The sequence below is a fragment of the Microcebus murinus genome, chromosome 15, assembly GCF_040939455.1.
Source record: "Microcebus murinus isolate Inina chromosome 15, M.murinus_Inina_mat1.0, whole genome shotgun sequence".
NCBI lineage: Eukaryota > Metazoa > Chordata > Mammalia > Primates > Cheirogaleidae > Microcebus > Microcebus murinus.
The window spans coordinates 26,931,323-26,944,391 of NC_134118.1; positions in this window are offsets into that span (position 1 = coordinate 26,931,323).

Genomic DNA, 13,069 nt, shown 5'->3' on the forward strand with positions numbered 1-13,069 from the left:
AGGCTCAACTAACCATAACACCCATCCTTTCCCCATGGTAAGAAAACTGGGGACATGTCCATCATAATGTCTGTAATGCTATATATTATAGTAAATTTTTGAACTAATAAAGAGTGTGATTGCAAAATTTTTCAATAATATAAAAGTATAAAGAAAATATCCTTCTCAGCTTTCCCCAGCCCCACTCTTCCCTCTAGAGGGAACCACTGTTAGTAGTTTAGTGTGGTTTCTAGACCTTTTTGTCTGCTTGACCAACATATAAATAATGGAGTCTATATATGAATATGGTTCAGCAGCTTGCTTTTTTCTCATTTCATGTCTCATGGGCATCTGTGCATGCCCGGGCTTAAAAATCTACCACATTCTTTTTAAGCAGTTGCCTTTTTGTAAAGGAGAGATCAAGGAAAGAAACTGACTTTCATGTCTCTAGGGTTCTTTACAAATAAGTTAGAGAAACTTTGTTTAATATAGAAACTTGTCTTATTTTTATCTTTATTTTATGTCCTTGAATATAATAATCTATACCATTTTTCAGGAGTAATTTCAAGCAAAACTTTAGTAACTGACATATATTATGCATTTATGTATTTATTTATATCAACAATTCCATCTTAATGCATGCTTTTTTGTCCTGTGACCCACTGCCGCCCACCTCTAATGGTGACCCATTTCTTAATTTGATACTTTTGAATCCAACATTAGCATCTTTCAACAATATCATTGAATTTAATATTCACAGTGAGTCTGTGAGCTAAGCAGGATGTAATTACTCCTATTTTACAAAGGAAGAAGTTGAGGCTTGGAGAAAGTCACTTAACTACCAACTGAGTATCTGTCACACCACAATGTCACCTTGCCATGTCCCCCCACTGTCTCCTGGTTGCTGAGGATTCACCATTGTGATGTTCCATCAGATATGCTCAGAGTCCCTGTATCTTTACCCTTTGACATTAAAAAAATAGTCTGTTTAGTTTTTTTTGGATGAATTAATTCACATCGGTATATTCACATATCAAATAGTGACTTATTGTCACCACAGTTATTGTTATAGGAGTTGGTGAATCAATCTAAACAAATGAGAATCATGGTAGGAACTTTTGGAGAAAGTAATTTTAATAAGAATAGGCTTTGATGTGTCCTTAAAATTTTTATATAGAAGATCTCTTTAATCCATGTCTCTGAATTAGGTCATGCCTATTGCTTACATGTTAGGAAAACACAACTATCTCTACTATATATATGACTATAGAAAAGTTCTTGAATTGTTGGTATTTATTTTTCAAAAAAACCCTTCATGAAAATGACTAAGATATTTTCAGAAAGTAGACCATTGGAACTTCTTTCTATGCAAGTGCCATGTGACTCTAAGGATCTCATTTTAATTCTGTGCATCTGCGATTTTTATTGCTAAAATGGTGACTGAAAAATAAACAATTTTCTCAGGGGTCTTTGATTTCTTCAGGGGCCATTTATTGTTTCAACAAGATATTCTCTTCCTAGTATGTGCACATTATTGTTTAATAAACAATGAGGACCCAAAGAGGAATAAGACTTGCCCCCTCCAAACAGTTTGCCTTCTCTTCCTTATATCTGCATGAAAACATGATTTTTCCCCCCAGAAGGATATTAGTATTGAAATCTCTGATCTATTTAGAAAGGTGAATTTTTTTTTTGAGCAAAAACCTAGACTCACGCCTGGAATCCTAGCACTCTGGGAGGCCGAGGCAGGAGGATTGCTCAAGGTCAGGAGTTCAAAACCAGCCTGAGCGAGACCCCGTCTCTACCATAAAAATAGAAAGAAATTAATTGGCCAACTAATATATATAATATAAAAATCAGCCAGGCATGGTGGCTCGTGCCTGTAGTCCTAGCTACTCGGGAGGTTGAGGTAGGAGGATTGCTTGAGCCCAGGAGTTTGAGGTTGCTGTGAGCTAGGCTGACACCACGGCACTCACTCTAGCCTGGGCAAGAAAGTGAGACTCTGTCTCAAAAAAATAAAAAAATAAAAAAATAAAGAATATCTACAAGAAGCCAGGCTTTGTGCTATGTGATATTCACAGATTCTATTCAATCCTCACATAGCCTTTGAGCTAGGCACCTGGATCCTCAACAATATCATTGTTTGCAGATGTGAATGCAGAGTGTCAAAGTGTTAACAAGCTGTTCAAGGATGAAGTGCTAGATTGGGAACAAGGAATGGGGTTGGGGGGGAGTGGGGGTGGGGGTGGGGAGGGGTCTGGCTCCATGGCCCTCTTCAACTATTTATGCTTGTTGACTTTTCCAAACCTGTGGGCAGAGCTGCAATATTTTGTTTGTGAAATGAGAGTAATAGAAAACTGAGGGTACAAATGAATGCCCTCCCCGACCTGCTGTGGCTGAACACTCTTTTTAACATTAACAGTACTAATAATAAATATTCCCAGTGGCAACAGTTTGATGTTTTAATGTGTTATTTATGCTAATTATCAGTTAGTCAACTACATTTAATGGACACTCACTTTGTGGAACGCATTTAAATATTGTGTGCACTCACAAGACTTGGACTGAAAGCTCTTCCTCAATTATGTTTTTGCATATGCCATTTAATCTCTGTGTTTCTCCTTCCACAAAACATGGTTCCTCACAAATCTACAATTCATTCTTAACTGTTTACTCAGCATTGGCTTGAAGGGAATTCTTTGGTCATATAAGATCTGGTTTTGGATCTGTTGCAGACTACTTTTGCTCTATGTAAGTTAGTTATTCTCTCTTCCTATTTTTCTGCATTCAAAAAATGGATGTCTCCAAGCTAGTGAGCCAGAAACACAGTATTTAGTGTGGAGTTTGATATAACTACAGCACATTGTTTGTAGCAGTCTCGGTCCTGTTGGAGACAGAAACCACATAGTAGTTTAAATAGGGAAAATTTAATATAAGAATTTTAAACTCTCTCTCATTCTTTTGATGTAGCCTTGAGGAAAAAAAAAAGAAAAAAATAAAAGAAAATGAAAATAAAATTTTAAATTAAAAACAAAAGAGTTTTAAACTCCCATAAAAGAGAACCCATAAGATAACAAAATGTAGATAGTACTCTAGGTCTGAGATAGAATCCCCAAGGAAGGACACATTTGGAAGGAGTTCAGACCGCTTGGATAAGGTGTGCTTTGGTCACCCAATAGCAAAGAGGTTGGCTGGTGTGGAGTTGTGGGCAAACAGGAGATAATCTTCTGGGGAGCAGTGCAGTGGGAGTCTGGATGGCAGCGGGTGTAGAAGGCCTTCAAGTGCTTGCCTGGGATGCAGTGGGGAAGGGGTTGGAGGAGAAGATTCTGAGAGGGCTTAGGGTAGGTTATGATTAGGCCAAGACTGCAAGATTACAGAGGGATTGTGTCCTGCTCCTGTGACATGGGAAGGCTCCAACATGGCTGACACGCACCACCCTCCCCAGCCTGCACGGCAAATTGTCTGAAGACTTTCTATTGCAATGCCCCTTCAATGCCCTCTGTGGACACAGCTTCTCATCACATTCACTTTATTTTTTTAATTAATTAGCTTTTTTATTATTTCAAAATATTACAGGGGTACAAATGTTTTTGGTTACATGTATCTCTTTTGTTATGCTTGAGTGTATACTATCACCCAGATAGTATTCATTGTACCTGCTAGGTAGGATTTTGCCCATCTTCTCCCCTCTGCTCGATTTCCACTCAGTTTTACTTCCCTCTGTACTTATGTGCTCACTGGTTAGTTACAATTTAATAGCGATTAGATGTGGTATTTGTTTTTCAATTCCTCAGAGACTTCACTTAGGATAATAGTTTCTAGTTACATCTAAATTGTTGCAAAAAGCCTTAATTTATCCTTCCTAATGGCTGAGTAGTATTCCATTGTATATATACACCATACTTTGTTAATACACTCAAGAATTGATGGGCACTTAGGTTGATTCCACATCTTTGCAGTTGTGAATTGTACTGCAATAAACATTCGAGTGCAGGTGTCTTTTTGATAAAGTGACTTATTTTCCTTTGGGTAAATACCCAGCAGAGGGATCACTAGATCAAATGGTAGGTCTACTTTTGGTTCTTTGAGAAATCTCTATATTGTTTTCCATAAAGGTTGTATTAATTTTCAGTCCCACCAACAATGTATAAGCGTTCCTTTCTCTGTGCATCCGCGCCAGCATCTATTGTTTTTGGACTTTTTAATAAAAGTCATTCTCACTGGGGTAAGGTGCTATCTCATTATGGTTTTAATTTGCATTTTCCTGATGATTAGTAATGTTGAGCATTTTTTCATATGTTTATTGGCCATTTGTCTATCTTCTTTTGAAAAGTTTTTATTCATGTCTTTTGACAACTTTTTCATGGGGTTGTTTTTTTTCTTGTTGTTTTGTTTGAGTTCTTTGTAGTTTTTGATTATTAGCCCTTTTTTGATGTATAATTCGTGAATATTTTCTCCTATTCCATAGGTTATCTATTTGCTCTGTTGATTATTTCCTTGGTTATGCAGAAGCTTCTTAATTTAATCAAGTCCCATTTATTTATTTTTGTTGTTGCTGTGATTGCTTTGGGGGTCTTCCTAAATTCTTTGCCTAGGCTGATATCTAGAAGAATTTTTCCAACATTTTCTTCTAGAATTCTCATGGTTTCATGCCTTAGATTTAAATCTTTTATCCATCTTGAGTTAATTTTTGTGAGTGGTGAGAGATATGGATACTATCTCATTTTTCTCCATGTGCCCATCCAATCTTTCCAGCACCCTTTACTGAATAGGGCTTTTCCCTCGTGTATACTGTTTTCTTCTTTGTTAAAGATCAGTTGGCTGTAGGTGGATGGTTTTATATCTGGTTTCTCTATTCTGTTCCATTGCTCTATGTCTCTATTTTTGTGATAAAACCATGCTGTTTTGGTTACTATGGCCTTGTAGTATAGTTTGACATCTGGCAAGTGATGCTTCCAGATTTGTTCTTTTTGCTTAAGATTGCTTTGGATATTTTGCCTCATTTCTAATTCCAAATGAAGGATAGAATTACTTTTTCTAGGTCTGTGAAATATGATATTGATATTTTGATGGGGATTGCATTGAAACTGTAAACCACTTTGGGTAGTATGGACATTTTAACAATGTTGATTCTGCTGATCCATGAGCAAGATATGTTTTTGCATTCTTTTGTGTCATCTGCGATTTCTTTCCTCAGTGTTTCATAGTTATCCTTGGCAAGATCTTTCACCTCCTTGGTTAAGTATATTGTTAGGTATTTTATTTTCTGTGTAGTCTTCATGAATGGTACTGAGTCTTCAATTTGATTCTCAGCTTGACTGTTAGTGATGTATAGTAATGCTACTGATTTGTGTACATTGGTTTTGTAGCCTGAGACTCTGCTGAATTTATCAATCAATTCTAGGAGCCTCTTGGTGGAGTCTTTGGGGTTTTCTAGATATAACATCATATCATTAGCAAAAGGTGATAATTTGACCCACTGTTTGCTGATTTGGATACTCTTTATTTCTTTCTCTTGCCTGATTTCTCTGACTAGGACTTCGAGCACTGTGTTGAATAGAAGTGATGACAGTGGGTACTCTTGTCTTGTTCTAGTTCTTAGTGGGAATGCTTTCAACTTTTCTGCATTCAGTATGATATTGGCTGTGAATTTGTCATAGATGGTTTTTGTAATCTTGAGATATGTTTCTTCAATGCCTAGTTTGCTGAGGGTTTTTGTCACGAAAGGGTGCTGAATGTTGTTTTATGCTTTTTCTGCATCTATTTATATCATTGTGTGGTCTTTTTTTTGCTTCTATTTATGTGGTTAATCACATTTATTGATTTACATATGTTGAATCATCCTTGCATCCATGGTATGAAGTCCACTTGGTCATGGTGGATTATTTTTTTGATGCACTATTGAATTTGGTTTGCTAGTATTTTATTGAGGAATTTTGCACCTATATTCATAAGAGATATTGGTCTGTAGTTTTCTTTTTTTTGTTGTGTCCTTTCTCAGCATTGATATCAAGGTGATACTGGCTTTGTAGAATGAGTTGGGGAAGATTTTCTCTTCTTGATGTTATGGAATAATTTCTGCAGTATGGGTGCCAGCTCTTCTTTGTAGGTCTGGCAAAATTTAGCTATGAGTCCATCTGGTCAAGGCTTTTTTTTGTTTGTTTGAAAATTGTTTTCTTACTGCTTCAATATTGTTACTTGTTATTGGTCTGTTCAGGAGTTCTACTTTTTCCAACTGAGTCTTGGGAGATTGTGTGTTTCCAGGAATTTGTTCAATCCTCTACATCTTCAAGTTTATGTGCATAGAGATTGATATTTTGTATTTCTGTGGTATCAGCTGTAATATCTCCTTTTTCAAAAGGATGCTGGCAATCAACCTTTATTTTTTTCCTGTTGACCAAAGAGTCAAAACCTTTGATATTTTGTCAATGCATTATGAAATATTAATTCATTCATTTCTGAATAAAGTAGAACAATTTCTTATCTGTATATTTAAAAGTAAATGAAAAGTTTAGAGAGAGTCATATTTATATAAGCATGTCCAAATAACCAAAAGTAATGAAAACATTCAGTCTCTGGAAAATAATAAAGGGAATGCAATTCATAAACCCAGGGAATATTTCTTATGCTTGCTTTTCATCTTCTTTTAATTCTCTTTCATATCTTTTTGTGTTGGAGCCTCTCGTCTGTGCGTGACCCTCCACCCGCAACACACAAGCGAAAGCCTACAAAATAAATCCGTTTGCATTCTGAACCTCACAGTGTGCTCTCTCATTTTCTTTCTCTTTCTCCCTCCAGTTTGTCTTCTTTTTAATTTTACTCTCTTCTACTTACTTTTTCTTTTCTTCTTAGGATTTCCTCTCTTTTCTTTTGCAATTTTATGTTCAATTGTTCTCTGCCCATTTTCTTAATCAGCTTCACAAAAGTCCTTGAACTAGTTTGTCAGAGACAAAATCTCCCCAGAAGGTAGAGGTGGGAGGAGAAGCGGGAAAGGCCCACCACTCTCCCCGGGGTGGGCAGGGAGGCTGGAACATTAACCGATTAGAAATCTTGCCCCCTCGTACTTGATCCTTGTCACTATTTGGCAGCTCACGCAAAAGATGAGATATTCAATATTTAAATCTTCTTTCAGAAGCTCCTGGAATTTACAACCTAAATCCACCCTATTTTTCTTTTGCTTTACCGGGATGTACATAATTTCTCCTTGGTTCTTTGGAAAGTGCAGCCATGTGAAGTGTGAGCACACATACATGCATTGTTCTCTGTTCTGAAAAACTTTAAACACCTGCATTTTCATTTAAACTCTTTGCCCTCCAGTCTTATAATTTGCAAGAAATTGTGCTCCATAAGTAACCTTGTTCACAGTTCTATATTTTTTTTTATTTGTTCTTCTGCAAGCAACTGCAGGACGGCCAGAGAGTGGCACCTGGGTGTGTGTAGACATCCTGCTTGGGCTCAGCCTGCCACCTTGTAGGCCCATTAGATGTCACAAGACTCCATACTATACAGTGAAGCAGGTTTTACTTACTCACCAACCAGAAAAATAAAGTTGCAAGTGTTTAAACACATCTTATCACTTCATTATTATTTTAGGAAGTATATAAGATTTTATAGCTTTAATGGAAATCAACAAGAATTTCGGAATGTGGTAGTCATTATTTATGAAATGGTTTCATTTCCTTTCTTTCCCAGCGTATAGTAGGACTGTGCTTCTGTGTGACAGATGACTGGCTTTCCTGAGCCAGAGCATTTAGCCGCCAGCACAAGGCTCTTTGGAGCTCTCTTTCCTCTTTGGCTTGGGGACTGGCCACATTTGACATGCTGAATCTTCTATCAGCCATGTCCTAGAGTGGGAAGGAGTAAAGCAAAAACCTCTTTGCTCTGTGGAAGACATGGCACCTAGGTGAGAAAGTAGCCTTTGTTTTCTAAATTACTAAGAGTTGGTGTTGTTACTTAGCATAAGCTAGCTCATCTCGACCAATTCCTTTAACATGAATATTTCTCCTTGCTCTAATAATATGTATATTTTTTTGCCTTGGATAAGTATCTTAACTAATTATACAGTGTCAGTGCTATTGTGCAGACTTCCCCATTTTGTAATATTCCTGCCATTGTTTTTTGAAGAAACATTTATTGAATTATTTAAATGGAATTATTTTTATAGCAGGGATAAATATTCATAGCCACAGATGAGTATCTTTTCTAAAAAAGTATTATTATGAATCCCAAAGAGATTTGAAAAAAAAAAGAAAAAATATTATTAGAGGAGGATGGGAGGAAGGTGGATAATGGGATGTTGATTGGTACAATGTGTCTTGCTTCAGTGACGTATGGATTGAAGGCCATCACTTAAAACAAAACAAAACAAAACAAACCCCTCAACTGGCTAACTAACTAATTAAATTTATCCCAAGGTAAAAAATATATATATTATTAGAGTGCTAAAAATAATTCCACATTCTCGTATGTTGAGATTATTGCAAATGCAGAGCTTTCTATTAACAAATAGCTTATCTAATTTTCTATATTAACTTCAGGCGATTTCCTTCATTTGCTCTTCATTCACTCATCTATTCTTGGATTGATTCATTTATGTTTTCGTTCAAAAAACTGTATTGAATGCGAGACACTGGGCTAGGCCGGAGATATCAACATGAATGAGACATAGTACCTATTACTATCTTTATAATTAAATTACTAACCTATTTCTTGTTTAGAAAGACCAGGAATAGTTAAAAGTACAGTAAAACAAGAGGTTATATCTAAATAATTTGCATTTAAATATGTGCAATATCTTATGCATTATGAACTGGTTTTTCAGCAGATTCACGTAATTACAAAATGCTGTGTATTCAAGTAGACACAAAGCTTCTTGTTGGTTCTGCCTACTTTTATTCCTTACACATTTAAGATTGCTAACTAACTTAAAGTACTGTCAATATGTAGCTCTAGTTTTCATGGCTATTTGTTATAATTGAAATAATCAATCTGGAGACACAACAGAAAATTGGTGAATTGAAGAGGTAGATGACTTTATTTTGTAAATTTGTTTCATTTGTAGATGCCAAATGAACTGATCTTGCATATTTTGCCATACACAATGGTGCTTTAAATGCTTTGATGCTTGAGTGGAGCAATAGCGACCTCCAGTGGTTGAACTTACTCATTTCAGAGGTACTCGTGGGAGAGCTTGCGGATGTCCCATGTGTTCTGTCTCTGGATGGCTTCCCCACCATTCAGTGTTCAATCTGGCTTTAAAAACTGCAGATGATGTTTACCAAGGTAAAAATATGAATTGCGGAGAAACAACACAAAAGAAACAGAGCCCTCATGGGTTGGGACCTACTAGGGAATAATACAGAGAGGAAAATTCTTTAGAAAATGTTTGCTGCGTATGTGGTGATGAGTTTTCAAGGTAAGAAATGAGCACAGATATGACCACTGATAATGATGATAAGAAGTCTCTCCTGTAAACATCCCTCCTAGGCTGGTTTTCTGGTAAGTGCTTCTACTCAGGCTGATTTATTCATCATGTCTTTTATTAAAGACTATATTTGCCATCCCCGCCCCCCCTCCACCCCGACATCTCAGTGATAGTCCTAAACATTTTTGAAGTGAGACAAAATATATTTTACAATGTGTGTCATACTTGAATCTCGGATTAACATTTGGGATGAAAATACCATTCTATTATACTATGTTGAAGCATTTAAATATGAAATAAAACTTGCTACTACTCTCTTGTATTTGCCACCAAGGATGCTCTTGGTTTATCCAGGAAGGTTTTGAAGGGCTTTTTATCCCACATTTCTGTCAATACTTCACATAAAAGTTTGTTAGCTCATGAAATCAGGACATAGCAGGCTGGCCTAGGTCCTAGGGGGCGTAGTCATAAACTATGGTCTATTGTGTTGATATCAAACCTGTCCCTTAATACCAGAATTATAAAATCATCATAGTATAGTGAATTTGGCTCATACCAATAGGTACAGATGGGAAAGAAGGCATATAGGTTACCCTGCTTCCTACCTAATTTTTTTTTCATAATACAACTATAGAAAAACAGTTGTGATTATGGAGGTTGAGGGGAATAGGAAGAAGAAAAGAGAGTATAGCACATTTGCTATTATTCCTCCGGTGAATGGCATTTTGTGTAAGCCAAGTGGAATTAATAATGTTTCAATATAAGTAATATTTACCAAGCATAAAAAAGTAGGATTTAAAAATATTAGAGAAATTAAAAGTCAGCTGAGAGATCATAGACCTCTTTCAAGAGCTATAGATGCACATAGATAATGACATCTACTGACAGCCACAGACAAATGAAAGAATTCAATTTAATTTTTGGCTTACTTTTTAGAGGAAGCCATTTGAACCCACACACATACACACACAAACAAATTCATTAACCATCTGCTCTAAAACCAAACAGCAGAAACATAAGCCTTTGTCCAATATATTCGATAAATGTTCATGAGCACATTTCAATCCTCTGTGGGTACCACCGAAAGGAAAGAGAGCATCAGAAATGAAGAGGAAGCACAAGGCTCTGTGGTAGCTAATGAACAGTGCTCTCATTCCAGCTGGCTGGCTTGGAACTTGAGCATTATCTAGCACCAATGCAGATGGAAACTCTGGCTTTCTCATAGAAATTTTCTCATAGTTCTTTAAGTAATATTATCCTTAACCTGAAGGCTAGTTTGAGGAGAATAGCTCCCGTCACCCATCACTCTCGGGAAGGCTCTCTTGGATACATTGATTTTGATACGATGATCCTCTGTCACTGGACACTTGCAAAGGCAGAACTCAAGGGGAGGGCTGCGACCTGGATGAGCTGAAGATCCCTCCTACCCCACTTCCAGACTGACCACTTTCCCCAGCCCCACCTGGACATCCAGTGGAAGAGCCTTGGAACAATTTTAATTTAAGAATTAAAAGTCTTGTTGTGTCTACATTCTACCAATGTCTCTGCCACTTTGTGGGACGAGCTGATCTATGCATACTATGGAATGTATGGAAGTTAAAAATGGTGTGCTTTCTGGCTTGCTGTGTCATGTTAAAGCACTCTGATTTGCGTTAGAAGTCTTTAACACATGCGAGCTGTATTTAACTCATGCTAGTTTTGAGCCTGGGGCCTCATGAAGCAAAACCTGGGCAAAAACCTGTAGTTGGTTCATGAAAATTTTCCTTATTGATGTTCTTATTGTTACAATTAATATTGACAGTTTAATTCTAGAAATGTGGATTAAATGAATAGAAGTCAATAAATTCAGTTTTTCTTTTCTTTTTTTTTTCTTTTTAAACTTTTATTTTATTTTAGCGTATTATGGGGGTACAAGTGTTAAGGTTACTTATATTGCCCATGCCCCACCTCCACCCTCGAGTAAGAGCTTCAAGCATGTCCAACCCCCAAACGTTGCACTTCTTACTCATTGTGGTTGTATATACCCGTCCCTTCCTCCCCCTCCCCCCCTCCCAACACCCAATAAATGTTACTCCTATATGTCCACTTAGGTGTTGATCCGTTAATACCAATTTGCTGGTGAGTACATGTGGTGCTGGTTTTTCCATTCTTGAGATACTTCACTTAGTAGAATGGGTTCCAGCTCTATCCAGGAATATATAAGAGGTGCTATATCACTGTTGTTTCTTAAAGCTGAGTAGTACTCCATGGTATATATATATATACCACATTTTATTAGTCCACTCATGAATTGATGGGCACTTGGGTTGTTTCCATAGCTTTGCAATTGTGAATTGTGCTGTTATAAACATTTGAGTGCAGGTGTCTTTTTCATAAAGTGACTTTTGATATTTTGGGTAGATGTCCAGTAGTGGAATTGCTGGATCAAATGGTAGATCTACTTGTATCACTTTGAGGTATCTACATATTGCTTTCCACAGAGGTTGAACTAGTTTGCAGTCCAACCAGCAGTGTAGGAGTGTTTCTCTCTCTCCGCATCCATGCCAGCATTTGTTGTTTGGGGACTTTTTGATAAAGGCCATTCTCACTGGAGTTAAGTGATATCTCATTGTGGTTTTGATTTGCATTTCCCAGATGATTAGAGATGTTGAGCATTTTTTCATATGTTTGTTGGCCATTATTCTGTCTTCTTCTGAGAAGTTTCTCTTCATGTCCTTTGCCCATTTTTTGATAGGGTTGTTTGATTTTTTCTGGCTGATTTTCCTGAGTTCTAAATAGATTCTAGTTATCAGCCCTTTATCAGATGTGTAGCTTGCAAAAATTTTCTCCCAATCTGTGGGTTGTCTGTTTGCTCTCTTGACAGTTTCTTTGGCTGTGCAGAAGCTTTTAAATTTCATTAGGTCCCATTTGTTTGTTTTTGTTGCTGTTGTGATTGCCTTTGGGGTCTTCTTCACAAATTCTTTGCCTAGGCCAATGTCCTCGCAGGTTAGATGTGTTTCCTGAAGGCAGCAGATACTTGGCTTGTGTTTTTTTATCCATTTGCCAGCCTATGTCTCTTGAGTGGGGAGTTCAAGCCATTCACATTTATTGAGATAACTGATAGGTGGGGAAGATTTCTGTTCATTATGTTGGGTTGAACTTTGTTGCTTCACTTTCTGTCTTGAGCCATTGTGGTGTCTGGGCTTTGATCTTTAGCTCTGAGTAGATTTACATTCCCGAGTGTTTATTGTGCTGATCCGTGGGTAACACTGTTTTGAGTACTTCTTGAAGGGTTGGTCTTGTCTTGGTGAATTCCCTCAGTCTTTGCTTATCTGAGAATGTCTTGATTTCTCCTTCATATACAAAACTTAGTTTTGCAGGGAATAAGATTCTAGGCTGGGCATTGTTTTGTTTCAGAAGAGTGAGAATGGGGGCCCAGTCTCTCCTTGCTTGTAAAGTCTCAGTAGAGAAGTCTGGTGTTATTCGAATTGGCTTTCCCTTGTATGTCACTTGCTTCTTAGGACTGCATGTTGTAATGTCTTCCTGTTTGCATTGAATCTCCCAGGGGTCCTCTGAGGAGTGGAAAGCCTCAAGAACAGGGTAGATCAAACAGAAGAAAGAATCTCAGAGATAGAAGATAACACCTTCCAATTAAATAAATCAGTCACAGAGATAGAGCAGAGAAAC